The 27909-nt window shown below is 45.0% G+C and overlaps 1 protein-coding gene across 1 annotated transcript in view; it reads right to left on the minus strand.

Moving 5' to 3' along the window:
- Positions 1-27909, minus strand: part of MYO16 (myosin XVI) — a 2485855-nt gene that overhangs the window by 486234 nt on the left and 1971712 nt on the right. The gene's annotated exons all lie outside the window — the stretch shown is intronic.

A 27909-nucleotide genomic window follows, 5' to 3' on the forward strand; every position in this document is an offset into this window, starting at 1 on the left:
ATAATAAGGGTTAGTTACCTTTTATAATAATTACTTATCCAATCACCTGAACCCTACTTATGCTCAACTGTTTGGTTGGTTATCTAGCTGGGTGAATGTAAGCAGCTCCAACCAGATTTCCCCATCTGTTATATTGGGATGGGGCTTTAATGCAAAGATCAGTGCTGATACATTAACCAATGGCCAGGAGGCTTACTTAATCAAATTCAGATGTGGTGACAAGAAAGGCACTGAGCTGGATGGTGATCTGGCAGATTTCGATCTGATTAATGTGAGTGAAGCTGTAGCATGCGACTAGCCAATCTATCGAGGTGAGGGGGTATGTCACCTCTATTGATTGCATTTTTGTTTCAAGAAGTTTGATCAGTAGTATTATAGATGGAGAGGTGTTGGTGACCACAACGCTTTGTTAGCCTTTCTTAATATGTTGTTTAGTAAGTCTACCCCCCTAGTAAATCCATCGCACAACCCATTTCATCCATCACAGTAGTAAGAATGCTCTGCAGGCTCTAATCCCCAAGCTGTTTATTGGGCAGATTACTCGGTACTGACATAGAATCTTTCCTTCAATGCTTTAGGGATGATGTAAATAGCTATCACCTTATACAGGCCTTTGAGAAGCAAGGCTTTTTTATTAAGCATGTTCTCATGAAACATGCTACCCAAGGGAAGCTACTGTCCACCCTAAATGGTTTGACTCCAAATACACAAGGGCTGATGGACAACTTAGAGCTGCTTTAATGGCATGTTGTAGATCTCCCACTGTGGGGGCCTCTGTTCACACGTTCTATAAAGAAACCCTGAGGGAGCAGAAACTAGAGGTTAAAGAAGGTAGCTGAGAGAGCATGGTAGCTAAAGCCAAAATGAAAAATCCAAGGGAACTATGGGCTACAGACAAAGTTTGCATCGCTCCCCTCAATCAAGCACCCCTTGTTAGCTCTAATATTAATGCTGCTGCATGGGTCAATCATTTCTTAGTTTGTATAGAATAGAGAAGGGTGGATTATTGCTTACTGTCTTAGAATGAGAAGAAGTTTCTGGCTTGAAGTTGACCGTAATAATTGATGAAGTTAGGAAGGCAATTGATTTTTGACACGGTCATAAGGCACTATGTCCTGAAGGTATGCCGATCAATTTAGTAAAGTGCAATGTTGAACTTTGGGCACCCCTACTGACTTATCTATATAATTTGTTCTGTAATTTGTGAGGTAATTATTAGTGCATGGTGACGGCACAAGCTATGGTTACCTTAGGGCGCTAGTTATAGTTACATGAAATAACTCTAACTATGCCAGGTAAATTTCTATGGTTTTATATGTTTAAAATGTGAGCCAACTGTAACATCTCTATAACCGTTGTTTATTTAATTGAATTAAAAAAAATATATATTCCCTAACTAAAACGTCCCTCTAACCTTTGTTTTTGTCAGGGGGTGTTGCCAATTCCTATAACCATCAAACCCTGTGCTGCGCACAGCTGGTGGTTGGCCACAGAGCCCGGCCTGCTAACAGGCCCTACAGCCAACCCCAATAACCACACAATCCCGCAATGGGAGTTGGCTGCAGTGCTTGGTCTACGGCCAGGCCCTGTGGCCGACCCCTTTAACCACCCTCACCAGGCCAATCTTAGCCCCAGGGTCCCCATTCCTCAGTATGTGGCCTAAATATTTATTTTTTGTGGGGAGGGGGCAACGTGGCCCTCCTCCCTAGGCCAATCTTGGCCCCAATATCCCATCCTCTGGGGAACACGGGGCCCCTCCCCAGCCTAATCTCGGCCCCAGGGTCCCCATCCCCTCTCCACGCCAATCTTAGCCGGGGGACCTTATCCCCCAGGGCCCGGCCTAATAGTTAAATATTGTTTGAGGGAGGGGGCGCGTGGTCCTCCTCTGAGGCCAATCTCAGCCCTTGGGACCCCATCCCCTGGGCCTGGCCATGTCACCTGGATCTCCCCAGGGCACTTTGTAACAATCCTGGGGACCGCTGGCCGAGTCGGAAGGCCCCTGTGGTACCATCAGGCTCCCCATCTCCTGTGGGAGTGGGAATTGCTGTCTGCAGGCAGGGAAACAGAGGAAACCTCTGGTTGCATGAAGTGAGAGCTGTTTGACAGCTCTCACTTCATTCGACCAGAGTGTTTGATTTGACTTGATGGGAACAGTCAAAGCTCCCACCAAGTCACAGCAAACAGCTATGTCCAGGGAGTGGGAGACCCCGGGACATAGCAGGAGCCTCGTGGCCCCCTTGCAATGTAAATAGCCACAGGGAGGTGGTGGTCCTCTGGGATGGAGAGGCGCTGCATAGCCTCCATGTATTAAATTATAATTTCTTCCCTGGGAAGGTGGTGGTCCCCGGAGCTGTGTGAGCCCCCTGCATTAGATTGAGATATGTGCACTGGGGAGTTGGTGGTCCCCGGTACTGTGGAGGTGCTGCATTGCATCCATTCATTAAATTTTTATTTCTGCCCTTGGGAGGTGGAGGACCCCGAGACTGTGCACGTCCCCTGATTCAATTTTAATATCTGCCCCAGAGAGGTGTTGGTCCCCCGGGGCTACGGGGGGGGGGCACATGGTCCTCTGCATTCAATTTTAGTTTGGGCCCCCGGGAGGTGGCTGAAGTTGAGTCCCAAGATGGCTGCCAACACTTCCTGGTTGAAGTGTTGACAGCCAATGAAAGCTGTGCATTTCTCTGCACAAGTTCATCATTATTCGTGAATACATCATGAAGGATCCGTGGCTCTAAATATACAAATTTATTTTTCCTCTAATATCTCAAAAACTAGTGAACAGATTTACACTAAATAAGCAAGAGCATAATCTGCATACTGAAAGCTAGCTTTCTGGCATATTTGGCGTAAATCTGTCCAGTGGTTCAGGCTGTGGTCGTGTTCAATGGTCCAGTGGGAATTAACATGAGAAACACACCTTTTTTTACACCCCCTTTTTCTCGGCTCCCACTTGACGGATCACCCCAAAACTTTCTGTGCACAACAAGAATCACCAGGGCACTTTTTGGGAAAATGTTGTGAAGATTTGTCAAACATTGCCAAAGATATAGGCAAGTCAAAAATGCTTTTTCTATGGAAACACGGTCCTAACCATAACTACCTACTGGTACCTGCCAGTAGGAAATAATTTAGCTGGCAATAATCTACTGAGTTCTTGGATTTCATCCAAAACTGTACCGATCTTCAAAAAGTGTAATTGGAGAATCCAAGTTGTTACTGCCCAATATCACTCATTGATATGGCAGTAAAAGTAATTAGGAGAGTATTATTATATAATTGAATGTGTACTTGGGTCTGAAATAACAACATTTTGCACCAAACTCAATATGGTTTCAGAGAATGGCTAAATACAGTGGAGCAGTTCCTAAACTTGATTCTAATTCTAGGCCTTATGGTATGCCATAGCAAAGCACTGTCTCCTATACCTAGCATTCATGGACCTATTGACAGGTTATAATTCAGTTAATTATTCCAAGATAGGAACTACCTTGCTAGAATTAGGCCTAGATCCTTCTTTAGCACATTGCAGCTTGAATGCTCAGGGAAGATACAAGAGATTAGGGGAGCTCCCAGAGTCTTTCTCCTTGACCGAAGGTGCGCGTAGGGTTGTATGCTGGGACAGTTTCTATTTATTCGATACATCAACAATCTAACTCCATCTCAAGTTGGCATCCTCATAATTGACCATACATTGTTGCTGGCATTGTTGTATGCAGGTGAAGTAGTGTTTGTCACACTCACACCAAATGCATTGCAATCACTAGTTAGCACTTTAGTAGATTTTACATACATTGTAGATCTTTTTACTAACTACAGTAATTTCCACATCATGGTCTGCAATCATAAAAGACTGAGAGTCCCCTATATTTTAGATGGGTCAGTTTACTGCTGTCCGGAAATGTTATTACTTAAGTGTTTGTTTTGATTCCACTGAGTCGGGGTCCTCTAGCATTTCTAACTCTCAGCTCAAATTTACTAGATCAATAGGGTCACTGTTAAATATGCTGTTCATATCTGGGTGCATTGGTCTTGCCCCCTGTTTGATTTATAATAGTCAGTGTACTTCTGTTGCAGCCTATGGTCCTGGGGTGTGGGGGTTTACCAATTGGGATAATTTACAGAAAGGAGAAAACTCCTTACTCAGGAAAGTATTAGCCATCACACCCAATTCCTCATCTTCCATTACTCATAAAGAACTAGTTTTTATGTAACTAGAAGAACAGATTAAATCGTCCCTATAGCACTATGACTTCCGGTATAGACCAACCCAGAAGCCCATACCAACTTATTATTACAACTCTGTGTACTTTACCATTGCTAAGTAGTGGACATGTGCTTGTGTTCACTTCCCTAAAACATAATTGAATTGGATGATACCTAACTGCCATATTGAATTTATTTTTCAGTCCCTAGTAGAGTGGTGTTGCATATATCCATGGTCTGTAAATTAAATCCTACTAGTGGGCCTGCAGTGCCTATTGTGCTACCCACTGAAGTAGCAAAGTAAAACATGTCCAAGGTCTGCCATTGCAACCTGAATGCTGTTTTACACTGCCATGTTGACTCAACATTAAAACCTCCATGCCATACCTTAAACTCTGCTTTTGTTACACATCCGTCACCCATAGGGTAAGGGGCTGTGTAATTAAAAAGCTGGGCATGTACTTTTAAATTTGACATGTCTGGGTAGTTAAAAAGTGTGAATCCTCCCGTCTCCCATAGAATACCATTGGAGATTCCTTAATACATTTAATAAGATGTATTTTCATATTGGGAGCAGGTGGTCATGCCATGTTTGGTGTCTCTGAAATTGTAATATAAACCCTATTTAATGGTAAAGTTGGATTTTTCATTACAATTTTGAAAATGACACTTTTAGAAAGTTGCTATTTTCATGCTGTCAGCCCTTTTGTGCCTGTAGCCTGTCTTGGGTTGCTTGACTGGGTGTAACTGACTGCTAGACTTTGTGAAGTCTTCACAGACAGTCACACAATAGAGGGATTAGGGATGCCTGAATGGGCAATCTGCTAGCAGGGTAGCGGGAGGGAGTAGAGCTGAGCTCAGCCACACATACAATTGATCAGTCCATGCTCTGCCTTCGCACAAAGTGTCTATCAGTCCCACATTGTTACTGCAGCCAGCGTGGAGCCACGGCAGGGGAGGCAGGAAATTCCATGCACTTCACAGCCACTGTCTCGAAGATTCTCCCACCTTCCAGAACCAAGGCACTAGGGTGCAAATGTAGGACCTCAGGTACAAACTCTTAAGTTCACTTCTGGACCTGTGAATACTCTACCAGGAAGAAGAACTGCTGTGCTGGTGAAAGGACTGCCACTCTGGTGTTCTGCTGCTCTGAAGGGACTGCTGCTCTGATATGCTGACCTGCTCCCTGCCCCCTTTTTGCCTGAGGAGGACGAACTGGACCTGAAACTCCACCTTGAAGCCTGGACTACCAGAGTGACTCCAAGGGCTAGTCTGCTAGCCTCCTAATCTGAGCTTCAGGGACATTAAAGGCTCCCCAACATCCTGAACTAGCCGACCTAAATACCTACCAGCTGCTTCATCACAACAGGCCTGAAAGTGTGACTCTGACCCAGTCCAGCACAACCAGATCTCCTGAGTTGGCACTTTGTGCTTTTTGCCATTATTCCTAACTCTGGTTCTACTGATTGGATTTTAGATATTTTGGTGTTGTTTTATTCATCATTTATTACATTTTGTTCCATTTCTCTATTTTAGTGTTGGATCCTTATTGTGTGGTGTTTTTACCTTATTACTGTATGATATACTGCACAAATACTTTACACTTTGCCTCTAAATTAGGCCTGCCTGCTCTGTGCCACACTACCACATGGTTGAACACAGGTCAAATTACAGTTGGCTTGTGCTTCACAATGACAAGGACCAGGGTTTCTGCTTGATCAGGGCTCAAGCAACAACCCAATGTCTAACACTTTCAGTATGCTTTGTCATCCGAACCTTGTCTTTGCAATGGAGAATCTACTCAATCTATTTTACATTTTTTGCTTTTCTGCCTATCGTATATGCTCTGTGCCAAATCTAAAAAAACTTAGGGCACTATTTAGAGTCTGGTGGACGGGTTAATCAGCCACAAACATGACAGATACCCCATCTGCCGTATTACGATTCCCATATGGTATAATGGGATCGTAATATGTCGAACAGGATATCCATCACGTTTGTGACAGGGTAACCCCATCTGCCAAATTCTAAACTAGGGCCATAATGTTTTACACTATAGATCAGCCTACCAGCATCTCCAACTACTTCAAAATGAAGAGGTTTGTTTTAGAGTTAGTGTCTTTTGAAAATCTGCAGTTTTGTCTAGGAAAAGCATGCTTTGATGATTCTGTTGTCTTTTATATTACTATACACATTCATAAGCTGTATATGTTAAGGTAAATGAACTTTTGTGCACCTTCTTTTATGTGTGTGTCTTACATACTGTTAGACCTGGCATCCCTGGCATGGTTTCCTCTGACTTTGTGCCTTCTGACCCCCATTTTTTCTGACTTAATTTTCTGTTCACTTCCCCACTGCTAACCAGTGTTAACGTGCAGGTGCTCTGTCCTCTAAACATGGTGACATAGGCTTATCCACAATTTGCATATATAATTTACTTGTAAGTCCCTAGTAAATGCATTATATGTGCACAGGGTCTGTAAATTAAATGCTACTAGTGGACCTGCAGCACTTGGTGTGTCATCCACTACAGTAGCACTTTACATGTGTCTCAGACCTGCCACCGCAGAGCCTGTGGATGCAGTTTTAAACTGCCACTTCAACCCGGGAAGTGCACCCACTTGCCAGGCCCAAACCTTCTGTTTTAGTACATGTAAGTCACCCCTAAAGTAGGCCCTAACTAGCCCTAAAGTCAGGATGGAGTTTAAAAAGTTGGACATTTACGTTTAAGTTTAATGTCTTGGTAGTGAAAAACTATTACATTCATTTTTTACTACTGCAAGGTCTATCTCTCCTATAGGTTAACATTGGCATTACTAAGAAACAATCTTTAAGTACAATTTCCAATTAGGAAAACATAGAAATTTGGAGTTTGGTGTCTCTGGACTTACAATTTAAAATCACAACTTATGGTGAAGTCAGATTTTAATTGTAAGTCTGAAAATGCCACTTTTAAAAAGTTGACATTTTTTACTTTAACCATTTCATGACTCTGCCTGTCTCTGTCTCTGAACGCGTCTGGGTTGGGTGACAGCTGGGCTTTGTGCATTCCCTATAGACAGTCATACACAAAGGTAGCTGGGGTGTGACATTTACATCCTGATGGTTTGTCATCAGGTTGATGGGTCTTCCTGGGCTAGATGGGAGGGAGGATCTGATACTTGCACCTGAATAGGGCTGTGCCTGTGCCCACATAAAGAGCTACATAAACCCTGTAGTGTATCTAGAGCCATAGAAGGAAGCGCAGGGACCTTGTGAACTTCAAAAGCCTCACCTGGACGTCTCCCCCACTTCAAAGGCACAACTAGGTATAAGTAATAGACCCCAAATTCCACCAAGTCAGTACATTTCTGGATCTGAAGATATTCTGAAAGGAGGAAGGACTGCTGTGCATCCGGGAGAGACTGCCAATCTGCTGAACTGCTTTGTTGTATTGACCTGCTTTCTGCTGCTTCTTCCCTGGGAGTGGGAAGGACTGGACTTGCCTCTCTACATGCTCTAAAGAACTTAAGAGACTCCAAGGGCTTGTTGGTTTGCCTCCTGTTCTAGAGTCTTAAGGCCACCAAAGGCTATCTACAACCCTACTCAGCTGCTGGACTCTGAGAACTGTTATTCCTGTTCTGCCAAGAGCTGCCAATCCAGTCCTGAGTCTTAAAAGGGGACGCTGCAGCTGTTTTCCTGCAAGAACTGATGCATGGACATTGTTGCGCTGATTAGAACTCCCACATCCTCCCTCAACGCCAACACATCACTGCTGCAGTCGAGGACTTTGCATTGCTGACTGCAAGCCCCAGAAGCAACCCATCACCATCAGCTCTAGGCGCATCTCCTTTGTATTGCCAGCTGAGTGGCTCCACGGCAACACATCACCTTCACAATGGGTTCAATGCCACAGCTGGAAGACATCTCTTCAATGACTGTGCAGCCTTACAATGACACAGATCAGAGCTGATACATTGCCTTTGCATTGCCTCCTTGACACCGACGTGACACTCCATCCAAGGTACTTTTCAGTAGGCCCTGCGTAGATCCTGTAGCCCATTTCTAGTATATACAAATAAAGTTTACAGACAGACTGACTGACAAAATAGGTATTCATTCTAGTCCTTCATTGTCCGACCCTTTCTCCATCATTCAGTTACAGACCTGATAGAGACAGAGTTCCACTTGGTAGGGCAGTGCCACATGCATATAGACTGACAGATGCAGTCTAACGTCCAAGGGAGGGTCAATGACTGCACCTTTGATGCAGTGTAAAGGGAGCAAAGAAGAAGTCGACTGTCCCAGACAACTTTTCTTTGCAAATGGCTACCTCCTTTGGCCATTGATGGTTTCCGCATAAACGATAAAGAGGGAGACATACCATTTCTCTGCCATCTATTTCATACAACTTCTAATGGACAGCAGTGAGGGTATTGGGATGATGATGTTTAGTGCATTTTTATTGAAGAAACAGTGCAATATTGTTAAGCATTGGCTTTGCACATATAAGGGGTCTCACTTGGAGTGGTGCAGTTAATATAAAATCAGACACAAATGTTTCTGGGTAGGAGGTTTGAGTTCCCACCACCCTGGCACATCCGTGACTGCTTCTTAGTGATGACTATGATTTGTAGTGTGATTTTTTTACACTCTTTGGTACGAGTTTGGTCCACCTCCCCCTTGTTGTAAGAATAGCAAGTATAAACAACCAATATATGGCTATTTTGCTTAGATATATATCACCTTTATATTAGATTTTGGACACCTAAAACTAAGGGCAACAATATATTTGCTTTTTCAGACTTTTTTTAATTCTTTTTGACTTTTTTTCTTGGGAGTGGTTACATCTTCAGAGGTTAGTCATGACAAGTAGGCGTTCTTACATTCATTCACTAATATATATGTTCTCAGGTTTCAGCCAACACATGCTTCATTCTGTTCAAGAATGCAAGGCCAAGACTTTATCAAGGCTTTCTGTGGTTGTTGGTAATTGTGATCCTTTGGTATTGACTTTATTACTGTCGGTCTGAATTGAGGTGAGTTGGTCTTGGACAGGCAAACATCATGACCTGGTCTGGCTGGTCTATCATATCTTAGTCTATCCCAAATACAATAAAAGTATACTCTTTCATGTTCCCAGACAGCTGTAAAAGGAAAAAAGTGTAGTGATTTTAGGATGGTCTCAGAATGAGGCATATCTCAGGTATTAGCTGTCAATCTTCTTTGTAGATATCCACCAGCTAGGAGTCACTCCAAATGTAAAATGTTGGTAGTGTACTCCTTTCTCATTTACTAGTTAGAAATTACATGACTGTTACAAAAGCTTGTGTTCAATTTAATCCTACAGGGAACAAGAAAACAGAAATTTAAATTAGAAATGCAACCACTATTCCTACTTAAGATTTGTTTGTGGATCTATGAGCACTTCCTCTACAGTTTGTTTTCATAAGAGCTTTTCTCAAATAAAAAGATTGACTTAGTTGAAAAGGTCACTAGGGCATACCTACATATTCACAATAGATCCAGTAAAGCTTACATATGTTAAAATGTCTTGGATTAAATGGTTGGAGAGAAAGTGGTTCTACATAGAAGAAAGGGGCATAAAATTGCAATGGTGACAGTTTTACTGGCTGGGGTATGACAGCAGTATAGACCTATCCATAAACGTTGTACCTCTTTTTACTCGATGTAAAGGATTGAGTGCACCTACTGAAATGTAAAAAGCAGAATCCCTGACATGTCATTATGCTCACCCGAGGGTTGCTAAGCTCCTGTGGTTAGACCTGTCAGTCTTAGGGTGGTCTGCCTCCAAAATTTCGCTTTCCTCCTCCATTTTTACTGACCTTGTTTTTGCTGGCCTCAGAACTATGTGCACTTTACCACTACTAACCAGTGCTAACCTGCTTGTGCTCTCTCCTCTAAACATGGTAACATTGGCTTATACCCAAATGGCATACACCAAATTGGCATATTTAATGTACTCATACGTCTCTAGTAAAGTGGCACTACATATGCTCACGTCCTATAAATTAAATGCTACTAGTGAGTCTGCAACACTGATTGTGCCACCCACTTAAGTAGCCCTTTAAACATGTTTCAGGCCTGCCCTTGCAGCCTGTGTGTGTGCAGTTTTAAACTGTCATATCAGCCTGGCAAAATAAAACTCTTGCAAGCCCCAACTTTCCTTCAGAATACATCCAAGTCACCCCTAAAGTAGGCCCTGGATGGCCCTGAGGGCAGGGTGCAATGCATTTAAAAATTAGGACATATGATTTTAAGTTTTGTTTGTCCTGTTAGTGAAAACACTTTTTAATTCACTTTTCAGTACCGCAAGGCATAGGATAACATTAGAGTTACCTTTTTACCTTCTATAAGTACAAAGTACAAATGGGAATAGGTACCCACCTCATGTTTGGTGTCCCTGGAATCACAGTATAAAACCCTAATTTATGATGAAATTGGATTTCAAATAGTAATTCTGAAAATGCTACTTATACAAAGTTGGCATTTTCCTGCCTTAGCGAACTAGTGCCTTTAGCCTGTACTTGGGTCACTTGACTGGGTTTAACTGACAGTTGAACTGTGTGTATTCTGCCTAGACCACTACACACAATAGGGAGCTTGAGTGGGCCATTATTGGCAGGATGGAAGCGAGGAGCTGGGCACAGCTCCCCTTACACTTGTATAAACGGTATCCTGCCTCCAAGCCAAGGGCTTCATACTCCCTGTAGTTAGTCTGGAGCCAGGACAAAGACAGCAGGATGCCTTGGGACTTCAAAGAGAGGCCTCAAGCAGCTTCTCCCCCACTGCCAAGGCACAACTGGATATAAATACTGGACCTCAGACACTAATTCTTCAGTACATTTTTGGACCAGTGGATACTCTGCCATCAAGAAGGCCTGCTGTGCTGCTACAAGGACTACCACTCTGCTGGACTGCAGCGTTAAAAGAGCTGCTGCCCTGCTGTGCTGACCAGCTGCCTGCAGACCATTGCCCGTGGAAGGAGAACTGGACCAGCCACTTCATTTTGAATTCAAGACCCCAAAGTGATTCCAAGTGTTAGTCTGCTGATCTGGGTCTCAGTGAAATAAAAGAATCCCAAACATCTTTCACCAACCCCTGGACCCAGCTACAGCGAGTTCCTGACCCCCAAGTGGTGCCTCTCAGGTCTGGGACCATTGGTGTGACTCACAGTCACTGAAATCAAGCTTTTGTGCTCTTGCGACCACAGAAGGGTCAGTTTGCACTGAGACCTCGTTGCTTGCACCACAAATCAGCTTGAAGCTCCATCAGCCTCAAATTTTTCACTTCAGCATTGACCCCTCGTGGAGGCTGGCAATGTAAAGCTCCAGCAATACCCACCCGCGGCTCAGGCCAGCACCTAGCTCTTAGCCAACAGTCTCTCGCATCACTCTCCTTGCTCTTCATTGCCCTTCCCAATGTGAGCAGGATTCTTGGCACAAAACATGAAAAGGTAAGCTTCAGCCAGACTAACCTGGTGACTGTATCTGACCTGCCCTACATCGTGGTCAGCCTGAACTGTCAACTTTGTTCCAATCCAGCAGAACTTGCTTTTAGGTGCTTTTTTACAGTTTATTCTTCAAAAATTCATATCTTCAGTTCTACTGATTGTGTTTTTGCTGTGTTGGTCTTGTTTTATTCATTGCATTTGCTCTATTTTTCAAAACTAGTGTGGGATCATTTTGTGGTGTATCTTCAATGTGTCACAGTTTGAAGTGTTGCACAAATACTTTACACATTACCTCTAAGTTCAGCCTGACTAATGTGCTCCAAGCTCCCCCAGGGTTGAGCACAGGCTAATATTGGGGTTACTTGTGCCTTATCCTGGCAAGGAGTGTGGCTGCTGCTTGACCAGATTGTGGTTGCTGCTTGACCAGCACTCACATCCAAGTCAATCAGTAACCCAATTTCTTACTGGTATACAGCGATGAGGATTTAGATTTGTTTGTGCAGTCCCATATAGTAATTGGGTGTTACTCTGTCACCCCAGAATAATAATCTTAGACCAAGTTTAAACTCTCCTTGATTGACCTTTTTGATTTTTCAAACTTTTCTCTCTGTCTGTTGTCCCTGATTTTCCCTCTATAAGTATGGATTTTGAACTGGCAAACATGGAGTTCTACATTGTGGCCCAGCACAAGGGGTTTGGTAAAGAGGGTGGACTGCCAAAAAGCACCATCAGGAAGGTGGAACTGCATAAGGCACTGAGGGCCTGGGCAGAAGTCCACTAGTCACTTGCTACAGCAACTGAAGGAGATGGTGAGATGGCCAGGCAAGGAGAGGATTTGGATCTCAGTTTTGAGAGCGAGCCAGCTGGAAGTGATGACTTGACCCCTGATTTGCAGCTCCATGCTAGAGCAGGGACCAGTGTATATTCCTTCAGTTTGTCCCCAGAGGAGCTGGCAGAAATGAAGGAAGGAGGAGAGAGCATTCAGGCTACAGATGGCCAAGCCAGGATGGAGGAGAAGAGATTGGCCATGGAGGAGAAACTAGCTTTGGAGCCTTTGCTTCATGAAAAGAGCCTTAATGAACTGAAACTGAAAGCAAAGCAGGCAGAATCTAGAAGCATTGGTGGCAGCATACCTGTAGTGTCCGAAGGAGACAGAAAGGTCTGCAACCCTCAAAGATCTGGTGCCCAGTTATGTGTTGGGAGCTGATATTGGCAAATGGTTTTCTGCCTACGTGGTAACCCTGAGGGTTCACAAAATCCCAGAAGAGAGCTGGGGAGAGGGGGGAGGTTGTAGAAACACATGCCCATAGTAGGGCAGGACACACTTCTCACTTTAGAGGATGAGGCCCAAACCAAGTAGACCCCCATTAAAGCCATCTTAATTGCTAAGTTTAGGCTGACCCCTACAAAGTACCCCCAGAAGTTAAGGGGAACGTAGAAGCTCCCCATCCAGTCCTGGATTGATTTCATGGACTACTCTAACAAGGTACTAAATGGTTTGGTGAGGTGCAGAAAAGTTAATGACTACTGTGGGTTGTACAATCTAGTTTTGAAAGAGAGGATGTAATCTAACTGACCCCAGAATACTTACTGAGTAGGTGGATCTCTGAGCTAGCACTGGAGTGTCTAAAAAGGTATCTGGATCACAAGGGTGGTAAGGAGTCCCACCAGAAGAAAGAGTGATTCTTTAAAAAGCAGACTGGGAGGGTTGTCCCCCAGTGCACAAAGTGCTACAATATGGGCACTCCAAGGGTGAATCTATGTGTCCCAAGAGGGCCCAGCATTCTACTGGTGGGCGGACACCAGGGTTGGTGAGTGTAGCGCTCAGGGAGGAGGTGGCCCCAGTTAGCTTTCTGTAGCAGACAGAGGTGACCCTAGTTTCCCTGGGGTATAAAAAGCCCATATGCCTGCCAATACTTCTAAGTACAGGCAGTAGGTCACTGTCAGTGGGTAATGGGTAATAGTTCTGAGGGACAGAGGAGCCAGCATGACTACTGCAAAGTGTCAGCGGGGGTCCTCAAAGCAGGTTCTCTCCAACACATTCCACAATGTCATAGTTGTGTACAATCATGAGGGTCCTCTACTGGTGGTTCTGGTTCCTTTTGAGTGGGGAGGGGGTCTCAGGTTCTCTAAAAAAAGCTGTGAGCCCTGTCATGCCTTTGGATTGTCTGTTGGGCAACAACCTAGAGAACACTATCTGGAGGGAGATAGAGCGCAGGTCACACTTGGAGATGTTGGGATTGCACGAATGGGTCTCTATAACCTCAGGGTTCATGGCCACCTTAGAAGGGAGCCAAGGGAACCTGAAGCCTGGAACAACAGCCCAGGCAGCTGCCAAGAAGGGTGGAAGAGAGATGAGTGGGAAACCAGTTTCCCCAATCCAGGTTGATGAGGCTCCTGAGGAGGACTCCCCTGAGCCAACTGGGGAGAACATTGCCGCCCTCAGTAATCTGCCTGAGCTTACAGGGTGGCAACTTGAGGGCGGGTCCACCAGAGAGGAATTCTGGAAAGGACAGAAAGAGTTCCTGACTCTAGAGGGCTTGAGGTGGCAAGCTGAGTCCCAGGCAGCAGGTGATTTGGAGACAACTTGATCTAGTGGGAGAATGAGCTCCTATATGGTGAGTGTAAAGTTCCTGGATCTGGGGCCACCCATGTGCTCATGGTCATCCCTAGTGTGTTCCACCAAATTGTTGCTGCTGACAACAGAAAGAGCCTCTACCCAGTAGCTCTGGTTCCCATTGAGTGGGGGTGGGGTCTCAGGTCTGCTTAAGGTAGCTGCAAGACTATCCGTGCCTGTGGATTGTCTGCTGGGCAATGATTTGGAGCATGCCATCTGCAAAGAGGTGGAGTTCAGGTCACACTTGAGAATCTTGGGGTTGCCTGAGTAGGTGTGCCTGATCGTAGGGCCCATGGCAGCTCAAGAGGGTGACCAGAAGGACCTTGAGCCTAGAAGAACAGCCCAGGTACTTGCCAAAAAGAGGACGGGAAAGGGGTGCAGGAAACCCACCCCGAGATTCCCACGCTCCAGGAGGAGGCTGAATGTGAGGGGATGCCCTGGTAGCTAAAGGCAATGAAGTAACCAAACTGGTGAACCTGCCTGAGATATGCAACTGGAAGCAGGAAAGGGGTCCCACCAGGGAGGAGTTCCGCAAGGTGCAGAAGGAGTTCACTACTCTTGTGGGTCTTCAGCAGCAGATTGAGGCCCAGGCAGCTGGTGATGCCTCTGGCAAGCACCTGATCTACTGGGAAAATTATCTCCTGTATAGTGAGAATAAGGTTACTGAGCCAGGTACAACCCATTTGTTGGTGGTCCCCCAGCATTAAAGGACCTTCTTACTGGGTTTGGGTCAAGACATACACCTGCTTGGATATTTGGGGACAGACACGACCTTTGCCTGGCTTGTTGCCCACTTTTATTGGCTCCTGATGAAGACGCCTCAGATGCATTCTATAGGTCCTGTCCCCCCTGCCAGGCCAGTGGGAAGTCAAGGAAAAAGCTCACAGTTCCCGTAACCCAGTAACCTGTCATTGGCACTCCCTTTGAGAGTCCAGGGATCAACATTGTTGGACCCTTGGACCCCAAGACAGCTTTAGGCATAGGATCATCATGGTTTTGGTGGACCACTCCACTCGATACCCAGAGGCAATCTGTTTGAGGTGGGTGACTGCAATTGCAGTGGCCAAGACCAAAATGGGCATTTTGGCTCATGTGGCTTTACCAAAGACGTAGTGTCTGAGAGAGGCACTAACTTCATGTCAGCGTACCTAAAGTCCATGTGGAATGAGTGCGGAGTAACTTATAATTTCTCCACATTCTATCACCCCCAAACCAACGGTTTTCTGGAGAGGAGGAATGATAATCAGCCTCCATATGCCATAAGTGGGATGTCCTGATGCCTTCGCTTTGTCTACAGGGAAGTGCCACATAAGTGGGTTGAGTTTGGCCATCCTGTTAGGAAACATCTTAGCCATATGAGAGAAGGGTGGAAGCAAGCACCCTGGAAGCCTCCTCACACCAGCTGCATGCTGGCCCTCTAAAACCATATGTACCATTTCTGGAAGAAGGTGACAAGCAATCGTGAGACCAGTCAAGAAGCTAAAAAGCTCTGGTATGAAGGCCACTTTAGTAGAGTTTCAACCTAGCCAGAAGGTGTGAGTTATGGAGCCTCTGGAGCCCAGAGCTTACCAGGATTGCTGGAAAGGCCTGTGTGAGGAGAAGGAATGGAAGAGGGAGTCTACTTACTTTGTGGATCTCCAGACCCCTAGGAAACCCCTTAACAGCACTCTATGTGAACCTCCTCAAATAACACTTTTGGTAAGCCGAATTGAGCATGCTCCTGGTGACAGATGAAGGAGTGGAAGGCGAGAACAAACCTCTCCTTAATCTCCCGTCTGCCCAGGAGCATGATCGGTCAGTTGAGGATGACAACCTCTCCTCAACACTGACCCCAAAGCAGCAGAGTGACTGTTGCCAGTTGCTAGGGCAGTTTGCCTCTCTGTTCTCCCTCACTCCTGAACTCACACACAAGAGAGTCCATGACATTGACACTGGAGACAGTTCACCTGTTGAAAATAAGATTTACAGGTTGTTAGACAAGGTGAGGGCCAGCATCAAGGAGGAGGTATCCAGGATACTGGTGGTAGGCATAAAAGAGTGCTGCAACAGCTCCTCGTCCACCCCTATGATGCTGGCACCCAAGGCTGCCCACTGGGCTCCACTCCAGAACTTAGGCTCTGTGTGGACTGCAGGGGTCTCAATTCCATCACGAAGGCTAACAAACACCGAATCCCCTGAGCTGATGAGCTCATTGACAGGCTGGACACTGCTAAGTTTCTGAGTATCTTTGACCTCACATCGGTGTACTGGCAGATTGCTCTGACTGAGGGGGCAAAATAATGTTCTACATTCCCATCTTCAGAGGGCCACTTCCAGTTTTTGTCTACTTGTGCCTTATCCTGATAAGAACTGTGGTTGCTGCTTCACGAGGGTTCACACCTCAGTCAACCAGTATCTCAGTTTCTTACACTTGCCATCTAATTAAGCCAATCATAAACCTAAAGCCTCAAAGTATGTTGTAGAGAAGCACCACATTATGCTGCAGGGCTAAATTTTGTGGAAAAATAGGCAAATTATGTGGCATATTTAGGCACATTTTTTAATAGTATTACTTTATTTTTTGTAAATTTCACACATTGTAAGACTGCCTGGGCAAAGACTTCACCTAAATGCAAATGGTTTTTCAACCAAATACCGCAATAAGCAACTGAAAGGTGACCAGTTAACTTTTGTGAAAGGCCTTCCACTGTACAGGAAAATGTTGTCATGTTATTAGTAAATTTTTATCCATTTGAGCTAGAAAGAAAAACCCCTTTTTTAAATTAAAATGTGCAGATTATTCATCAGATGGTGGATTGTGTAGCATATGCGGCAAATCCATAATTATGCAAAAAAAAAAAACTTGGCAGCAGAATCGCATAATACCAGAGGCCACGGGCATCGCTAAAACTCCCTCCTGCAACAAACCTTGTAAACTGTTAGAAATTGTAAACGAGATGCATCCAAAGAAGTGACCAAGAAGAAGGGATCCATGTAAGATTCTTAAATATCAAATGAATTGGAAGGAGATTTCAAAGCCCCTGCCGTTCCAATTCATAATGTTCTAATTCAATGAATAAGCATTCTAGATTTCATTTACTGTTGAGATAATTCCCCACCTCTCCTGCAGTTGTCACAACTAGGGGCACCAGTAACTCTTAGAGGCCAGGTCAGTGGCGGTGCAGTGTTTCCAGATGGTTACAAGTAGGGCCCTGAAGGTCCACAGAGAAATAAGGAATTCAGGGTGAAACAGTAATTACGTTTCCGATTTTCCTTATATTCCTCATTTCCATGATTATTTTACCCGGACATCCCTTCTGCTTCTAGCAGGTGGATTCTCTGAGTAAACTACAAGAGATCTGCAGGTCCCATTACTAGCCCTATCTGAATTAAAAGCCTACTTATAAAGAGGGCCAATGTGTTGTATCTGTAGGTGTGCTGCTCCTTTCTACATATTAACATGTAAGGAATCTGCAAGCAGAGATTCGGTTCCGGAGAATGATTTTTGAGAAAGGTAATCAGAGATGTCGCCGTCTAGCTGCTCATTATGCTGAAGTATTTTCAATTATGTGGCAAGGTCTAATTTAGTTGCAACTGACATGTTCGTATATATGGAATCTACGCCTCATTGAATTTCACTGAATTTATGAATATTTTTCCCTAACAACATGTTGATTTTGGAGATGAAAGACATAATTTAAACATGGTTTGAAATGGATCGGCAATTGTTGTGGTCTACAGTCATGTTTCCCAACTGCTTTTCCAATGCAAACCAGTGTCTTGCGTTCCCTCTTTTGAAGCAAGGATTCCCACACTGCTTTGCAAATCATCGAGTCGTTGTATGAGTAAATCAGCTGTGAAATGCAGACTGGGCTATATTAATTAGGAAACGACCCATCAATGATATGTAGTCATTTTTTAGAGTGGCGGATTTTTAGACTGAGTCAAGTTGTCAGACGATGACAATGATGACTCGAATTGCTCATGGAAGCTTTTCTTTACTATATAGGATTGCGACAGTAAAGCCATTAGAGCTGTGGAATTACTGTTAGCAATACATTTAACCTGACTTGGAAGAAGCAATTATTTCATGTCCACTTCACTCAGAAGTTGCTTGCCTTAAGGAGTAAATGAATCTAGGGTCTTAGAGGAGCTGAAGACAATGTACTTTGGTATTTCTATATGACCGCCATTCTGCCAGCTAAATGCCAAAAGTGTATCCTTCCGTGCATGGATCTCAAGATTGTCAATCTATCCTAGGATGTCTTTAGTGTACATTAGTGGGCAGCTCTTTGTCAATATTTTTATCAAATCACTCTTCAAATATGCTTCAACCTTGACCGCCTTAAGCAAGACAATGTGTACTCTGAAAACTAAGACTTATTGCCCAAGTCAGCAAGCAAGTTGTCCAGAAATATGGGAGCCAGTTCTTTCACGTGCCATCCATGGTGACAGGGCTTACTCTTATGACTATTGTACAACACCAACTCTCTTCCCACAGGGGATTTCATAAAGGAGTCTCCAGTTAAGATTTTAAACAGCCAGCTCTCCCACAATTTGTTCAAAGTAAGCAGTCAAATCTGCCTCCCGTTCCTGTACCAATGATAGATGATTGAAACATTGGTTTAAAGCTGAAATACTATTTTTTCTGCTTCATTGTTAGTCCATCATCACAGACTTTTGTACCCCAGACAGTCGCTGTCTACCATATAGACTTCTAGGCTTCTATTGGCCATTTCATACATCACCATTCTATACCTTTTCCACAAGAAAAAGGGTCATATTGAGCAAGGAGTTTTAGAAGATGTTTAGGACATAGTCATTGTCTCAGCTCCCAGGGAAGTTTTGGGAGTGGGTACTTCATTATGGGTTTATTGCAAGGTCGTGGACAAAAGAAGTCCTTCCTGAGCTGGTTCCAACCAGTTCAGACATTGAAGTGTATGTGGGCCCAGTCAAATCCTTGGAGAAGCAGATCAGACAAAAAGAGGACATGGAGCTGAGAGTGCCCTAGTAAAGGAAGTGCAGGCAAGTACAGACGGAGAAATCTCACACCCTTGCAACAGAATACTGTAATCATCTCCAGCAGGACACTGAGGGAAAATAAGAATTCCAAAGATAAAAGCTCCAGTGGCAGTAGAGACCTGGGCAGACAGTCACAAAGCCCACCCCTGTTTTGGATTGCCCTACACAGACACAGAGAAGCCAAATTGCATTCCTCCATGCATGCTGTCTGACATTCAAACAGACCCTACCCACTTCCTACTTTAGCACAAAGTGTACATACACCTTTAACCCTGTATTCTCGAGAGTGAATTGAAAGACCCTAGTAATGGGAGACTGGCATCTTCTTCGGGGAAGTGGGGAAGGTGCCAGGCCAGGGCAAAGAGTAAATTATGCTGACATAATTCATGTAATTACAGGAATTTCATTAAATGCTTATTCTACAAAGGTCCTGAAAACAACAATTTTTCTACCATTTCATGTAGTTATTCACAGTTCCCAGTACAAATTTACCACGAATGGCACAACTCAGTAATTTGCCGTTAAAATGTTTTTGTGAATGCACAAGGAGAGCAGAATGCCAGCAGCTGTTATTCACATTGTTCTTGTTTGAATACATTGTTGCACTAAAAACTGACACAAGGATGCATTTTGTTGTGTAAACGTAGTGTGAAATGATAGATTTGCTGTAATTTCATATAATTATGCAAACGCAAATTAATTGAATTCTGCACACCCCTACAAGAGGCTTGCTGATCATTTTCATGAAATCATTCTTCACCCATGTAAAACAACATATTTGCTGAGGTTCATGATGATGGGCTCCTAAAGAACTATGAAACTTCCTAATAAAAAGTTCACTGTAAAGCCCAGGAAGCTGAAGTTGGTTTTCCTTCAAGACTTTCTTCTCCTTAGGAGTTTAGCCCCGCCTATTGGCTTCCACCTAAGTGATGCTTCGTGCCCCACTCTACTATTGAGCAATCAGCATTGGAAGTAAATTCACCATTAGCTGGGCCTCTTTCCTTCATGAACCACCTCTCCTTAGATAAAGAGTTTTCTTTTGATGTTGTTTGGTGGTTTCTACGCTATAAGAGTGCCATGGCAAGGTCGTCATTATCGGCATTTCCCAGACTTTGTCTTCCAGTTCGACAACACAGCTTTGGAACATGAGTAACCAGTGTCAGTTATTAACAGAGGGATCAGTGTCCCTCTGTGTCAAAACAGTGCGGTTACTTTCCAGCACCTCTGCCATCAAGAGCCTGGCCAAAAGGAAAATGTACTGTGGTGCCCTTCAAAGGCTTGACAAGCAGTGTAGAGGTATTTCTACAAGCTTGGTATTGCAAAACTTAATGCCCTTGAGAGCCTCTGTATGTATCCCTAGGAGCATTTGTGTACAATAAATGTGCTGTTATTGCTGAGTGCTTTCAAGGTATTTAAATTCAATGGCAGATTGGTACTCTAAGGATCTCCAGTATGCAAGTGAATTGCCAGCTTCAGAAGTTCATGAGCTGTCATCTGGATTCCGAGGGTAGGACTACAAATGTTTTTCTCCAGAACTGATCAGGTCTGTGCCCTTATACATTCAATCCTTTCTCCCAAATCCCATGGCAAACCTTCTCTCCTTGAGATTTTCCTGTAGGAATCCTCAGATCATTCTATATTAGACATCATATATGTGACTTTCTTACCTCCTACAACTGGTGGTGGATTTGCCTTGCTTTCTGACTCTGTTCAAAGACCGTTCCTATAACCTGGACTTTCAAGGTCACATATATCTCCTTTCTTGGAAAATCTATAGAGATCCACAGGAAGGTCAGGACTTTCATTATTGAAGGCTGTCTTGGCCAATGAATCATCACTTCCATGAATGAAATATGTCAATCAGTCGGCCTGAGTAATTTGCGTTACTAGTCCATGGAACTGGGGTCCATATTTATACTTTTTTAGCCCTGCATTTGTGTCATTTTTCGACGCAAAAGCAGTGCAAACTTACAAAATACAATTGTATTTTGTAAGTTTGCGCCGCTTTTGCATTACAAAGTGGCACAAATGCAGCGTTAAAAAAATATAAATATGGGCCTGAATGTTTATTCTCTTGTTCTGTTTCCTTCTTCCCTTCTAAATTCCTTTTACACTCTTTACATACGGTTGATCCCACCAAACTATCAATGCTTGCGATGTGTCAATCACTGCACAACTTTCTCTCGAAAGGTACAGAACCACTACTGTGTCATATAATGAAGAGAATTTACCTATGACATCTCTTTGATTGTTTCATGTTCATTCCATCGGTCCCCTTCGATTCCCTTATGTTCGTCTTTGTTAAGGCTCTCTTTAAGCGAACATCTGTTCTCTGCCTCATCTCTTTTAGGAAAGACTCGAACATCTAGGCTATGTTCCTTACCAGCTTGCCTTAATCGGCAGAGTTTCTATGTTATATCTTGTCTCAGACAAATAATTCCTCATGTCATCGTGCTCATTTACTTCTCTCTTTGCATATTTAATCGTTTCAAGAGGTACCTATCTGAGATGAAACTATTAAGTGCCTGATCCTCTGATCAGCTCCTTCTCTCCATTAGTAAGCGGTACGACACTAACTTGTGGGGTTTGTGAGATCAAGTCTTCTGCCATAGATGATGTATTTTGTTTTGGGACCCACGCAACACGAAAAAACAAGATACATCATACTTTCCTCCTTGTCTTTAATAACAATTCCAAATTTGCCCACTTAAAAAAATCCCTGTTGTGATGGATGTCATGGCAAGGGTTAGAAAATAGGGTTAGAAAATATGAGCAATTTCAAGTTTTTTTAAACATATTTTCTCACAGTTGAGACATGTTTCACCTTTCTATGAACGCACTGTAAAAATAGGGAATTTTGGTGCACTTTTTTCCGCAACATTGGATCATGTTATTAAAACTTATATTTGTTGAAAACGATTGTAAATGTTTTTAAAACTGTGTGTGACTGATTGTTCCTTCGAAATGGAGGCCTCATAAAATATCAGCATTATAAGTTTTTCAGATTTTACAATCAGTATGATTTTTCACCGGATACATTTTGGCACATCCAGCCTTCCACGTGGAAAAATGCAAGGTAAATACCGGAACAAGCTTACCTTGGTTCGGTTATGCCCCATTTTCACGCAAACCCCAGAATTGCAGTATTTTGTTACATTCAATATACAATGAACACCAATGTGTCATTATTTATCGGATGCTAAAATAACACAGAAAGAAAGAAGGACTGGTGATCAACGCCTAGGAGAGTAGCACTGCTTACCACATTTGGATAAGATTTTAGGCACATGAAATCACTGGAAACTATGTTGTAAAACTACGTGAGCATGATTTACACATTTATAAACAGAGTGTTAGACTATAAAAGAAAAAGGCCACCAGCTTGGTGTTTGGAAGAAATGCTTACCTCAGCTTTGTAGAGACGTCTCAGCCTGGGTACTCGCCAATGAAAAAGCATCAGCTGGAGTCATGTAGCTATATATTACACGTCTTTATTCATCTGCTTGTCACTGAGAGTTCAACATTCTAAACCTGTATTAACTTCACCACTTTCTAATTGTTACCTCATCATTCCATGGAGTCATTTATGTGCCATGAGGGTTCCGTCATAACACTCACACAACACAACAAATCCCCCTGTTAAATAAAAAAAAACATTTTTTTTGCAAACATATAAACAGTAAAAGTTCTTCAATAAGTCTTCTTGGAGCTTTGCTGACTCATCCTTATTGTCTCTTGAGAAACTGGGAATCAACAACAGGAGTGCCCATGATCTGTTTTGGCAATGCAGAAGCAACAGAAGTCTGGGATATTCCAATTGCCTTTTCGGAACCAGTCTCTACGTTGACATCAGTGTCTGACAAGCTTTGAGCTACAAGCCTGAAGTGCAAGGAGTTTTGCAAGGGTTGACATCAGTGTCTGACAAGCTTTGAGCTACAAGCCTGAAGTGCAAGGAGTTTTGCAAGATGGATTTCCTCAGGATGATGGACAGTCACCATCTGCACTTTCCGGGTTAGAAAAAGGAATGGCTCTGCATCAGATGGAGCATATGACACTTGGGCCCTCATTCTAACCACGGCGGTCTCAGACCGCCGGGGCCAGGGTCGGCGGGAGCACCGCCGACAGACCGGCGGTGCCCCGCAGGGCATTCTGACCGCGGCGGTTTGGCCGCGGTCAGAAAGGGTAAACCGGCGGTCTCCCGCCGGTTTACCGCTGCCCTTAGAATCCCCCATGGCGGCGCAGCTTGCCATGGGGGATTCTGACACCCCCTACCGCCATCCTGTTCCTGGCGGTTCGCCCGCCAGGAATAGGATGGCGGTAGGGGGTGCCGCGGGGCCCCTGGAGGCCCCTGCCGTGCCCATGTCAATGGCATGGGCACGGCAGGGGCCCCCGTAAGAGGGCCCCACAAAGTATTTCAGTGTCTGCCTAGCAGACACTGAAATACGCGACGGCTGCAACTGCACCCGTCGCACCTTCCCACTCCGCCGGCTCAATTCTGAGCCGGCATCTTAGTGGGAAGGTTGATTTGCCCTGGGCTGGCGGGCGGCCTTTTGGCGGCCGCCCGCCAGCCCAGGGCAAATCCCAAAATACCCTCAGCGGTCTTTCGACCGCGGAGCGGTATTTTGGTGGGGGAACTTCGGCGGGCGGCCCCCGCCGCCCGCCGAAGTTAGAATCACCCCCTTGATCTCTTGTGAAAACAAGGTCATTTGTGTGAGAAAAGGCCTCCTTTGTCATGATTGCCCCCCACTTTTTGCCTGGTATGTGATGTAGCCTCGAAGCTGTTAGGGCGCAGAGCCCTTTCTAACCAGGTTCCCTGCCCTGGGCCTGATCTCTTTCCCTAAATCTATTGTGATGCATTGGCACACTGCAAATACCTTTAGCTGCCCTTATAAGTCCCACGTAGATGGTACTTGGATACCCAGGGCATGGGGTACTAAGAGTAGGCCCTGAGAACAGCACCACAGATTGTTCCATGCATCCAGAAGCACCCAGCACTGCCATTGCAGGCTGAGTGTTCTGCTGCAATCCCAAAAGACAAGCTCGACATGGCACCCAGTCTGCATGCTGTGTTTACTACACACTGCAAGCCCTGTAGATAGGTCAGCCCTCTAGCAGGCCTTCCAGCCCTAAGGCAAGGTGTACTATATGGCATGTGGGGGCAGACCTGCATGAGCAATATGCCCCTACTGTGTCCCTGTCAAACCTGGGACATAGTAAGTGAACAAAGCAGCCATTTTAATACATGTGCTGGGCACTGGTCAGTAAGAGTTTTACAGCTACATGATGGCTACTCTGAATCCTGGGTTGTTTGGTATCAAACAACTCCTAATGCTACACCCAAACTGATGCCAGTATTAGCTTTATCACAAAATGTACCCAGGAGTCACCTTAGAGGTGCCCCCTGAAAAAGCTAACTACCCTGGCATGGTTGCTGGCGAATCACAACCAGCCTCCCACCACCAGACAAGATTCTGCATTGCTGGGGTGAGAGATCCTGCTTTCTGTGATTCAGAACAATGCAGTTCCTGGGTGGAGGTGCTAACATCCCCTTCCTTCAGGATTGTGCACTGTCCTGCTGGTGAACTTTAAAGGGCATACCACCCTTGAAACTCGACCCCCCAGGCCTGCTACTAGCAATAGATGGAGGCCTCTGTTACAAACCCCCAATTTTGGCAGGAGAAACGGTAGGAAAACAGACAAAGGGTAGGAGGAGTGGTCATCCCCAGCTTGCACCACCCCTAAGGTGTTGCATGCAAGGTGACCTCTCCATTTCATTTATCTCAATCTTGGATGGAAGGAAAATAGCCAATCAGGTTTAGGGAAGTGACCTCTGCCCACAGGAAGTAGTCACTTAGTCAGTGTAGCCACCCTAAGGTAGATGACCCATTGGTCACTATCAGGTGCCCCCTAAAACACTCACTAAATACACAAATATTTAGTGGGCATCCCTAGACCAAGAAATCAGATTCCATGGGCAAAAGACGACCAGTGTCAAAGAAGACCAGAGGCTCAGGAACTGAAGTCCTGCTACACCATGAAAAGGCACCAAACCACACCTGCCGCACCCGAGACTCGACAATCAATGCTGAGGGGTGCTCAGATGTTGAACAGACTCTACAAACCCAAGAGGACCTCCACTCTTCAAAAATCACCAAAGATCTCCCTCCAGAGTGAAGGCATTACTCTGCAACACCAAGGAACCAACGACCCAGTGAAGGCCACTTCACTGACCAGCTGCTGACCAAGGAATCAAACACCACAGCCAGACCAAACTCACCCATTGGACTGTAGGAAAAAGCTCTGGCAGTGTGCCAAGTTTGGTGGCACTGCACTCTCCTGTGGCCAGACCATGAAAGAGCCCCATGAACTGGTCACCTCACATCAGACACCCAGAAGTACAGTCCCCATCGGACTGAAAAAAGACCAAAAGGAAGCCCTAGTCTAGGGACTTCAGGAACCATCTGCACTTCTCATCAGCATGCCCGGCTGACCTGCAAGTGTCCCTCCAAGGTACATACCTCCTGTTTCCAAGAGCACATTTACACACAGCTCCTGGCTCATCGATTCGCTCTGCACTCGGCCACCCTGTGCCCTTCAACGAAGAACCAGTTATGCCTTCCACACACGGAAACCGCCCTCATCGCATGTATTGATGACTTCAGGATCAGAGTCGACAAAGGCGAGACCGTCGCGCTCATCCTCCTAGACCTCTCTGCAGCTTTCAACACTGTCTGTCATCACACACTCTGCACACGCCTCCACAACACAGGAATTCGCCACAGAGCCTTAGACTGGCTCACCTCCTTCCTCACCGACCGGACCCAAAGAGTCCGCCTTCCACCTTTCCGCTCGACCGCTACCAAAATCATCTGCGAAGTCCCCCAAGGGTCCTCCCTCAGCCCAACACTCTTCAACATTTACATGATCCCCCTAGCTAACATCCTCCGACCACACGGAATCACTATCCTCTCCTACGCAGACGACACCCAACTCATCCTCTCCCTCACCCGCAACCCCACCACCGCCAAAACCACCTACACGCTGCTCTCCTCGACACCGCCACCTGGATGACAACTAACCACCTCAAGCTTAACTCCAACAAAACTGAAATCATCATCTTCGGCCCCAACAAAACCATATGGGACGACTCCTGGTGGCCCACTGCCCTAGGCCCCGCACCCACCCCTGCAAACCACACACGCAACCTCTGCATCATCCTGGACCCCTACCTCTCCATGACACAGCAAATCAATGCACTAACCTCCTCCTGCTTCCACACTCTCCGCACACTGAAAAAATCCTTCAAATGGATTCCCCCAGAGACCAGAAAAACAGTCACCCATGCACTCATCAGCAGCAGAATAGACTACGGTAACACCATCTACGCCGGCACCACAATCAAACTCAAACGCAAACTCCAGAGAATCCAGAACACAGCCGCACGCCTCTTCCTTGGCCTCCCCCACCACGAACGAATCTCAACGCACCTCAAATCCCTCCACTGGACCCCATAGACAAGAGAATCACTTTCAATATCCTCATCCACGCACACAAATCCCTCCATAACACCGTCCAACCTACCTCAACGAAAGAGTGAACTTCCACACTCCCACCCGCAACCTCCGATCAGCCGAACTCACACTAGCAACAGTCCCCCGCATCCAGCGAACCACCACAGGAGGCAGGGCCTTCTCTTACCTCCCTCCCCACCAACCTCCGCAAAACCAAAGACCTCCTGCTCTTCAGAAAAAACCTCAAGACATGGCTGTTCGAAGAGTAACCCTCCCTCACCCTCCCTCTCCACAAGCGCCTTGAGACCCTCACGGTGAGTAGCGCGCTCTATAATTTTTTTGTTTTTGATTGATGGATTGAATGATGCCTTAAGTGTCCCCCACCCCTTGTGACCTTGACACCCCAATAGGACACATCAGACTTGCCTCTTAGTCAACCAGTGCAATGCTTTGCCAAGTGGTCTCCCACAGTGGCCTGCACCAGCTCCATCAACATTCTGTAGCTGCTCCCACAAGAACCGAGAGTTGTTTGAACTTCTCCAGCTGGTCCAGGGTACTCATTGACGACCTCAACATAACTACAAAAAGAGACACTGGTAAACGCATTGCCTGATTTAATGTGAATTTCCAAATTATTTTTCTATTGATTTCCATGGCGCAAAATTGCGCACAGAAAGATTTATTTGCTCTCCTGAACATTAAAATTGCAGGCCTTTCACCTGTGGTCGAGTGAGGAGTTGAATGGTATGCTGGCAGGATAGAATTCAAGAAGTCTTGAGGTCAAACTTTTCTAATGCAGCATGCTGGACAGCATTCTTTAACATACTTATAAATTGTTGAACAAGGCCATTATCCCATGTCCAAAGAGGTGTGCTCTTCTGATGCTTCACATTAAGCAGATTGAGAAAGTCTCTGAATTCTAGACTATTGAAAAGTGGGTCATTGTCAGATTTTAAAATTATAGGAGCGCCCCATTTTACAAAGATGCCATCTAATCTCTCAATTACTTTTTCCTGAGTGACAAACAAGAGATCTTCAACTAATGGAAAACAAGAGTATAAGTTCACAAACACCATTAGGTGATGTCCATTGTCAAGTGGACCGAAAATAAGTCAACAGTAAGT

The sequence above is a fragment of the Pleurodeles waltl genome, chromosome 8 (assembly GCF_031143425.1).
Source record: "Pleurodeles waltl isolate 20211129_DDA chromosome 8, aPleWal1.hap1.20221129, whole genome shotgun sequence".
Taxonomy (NCBI): Eukaryota; Metazoa; Chordata; class Amphibia; order Caudata; family Salamandridae; genus Pleurodeles; species Pleurodeles waltl.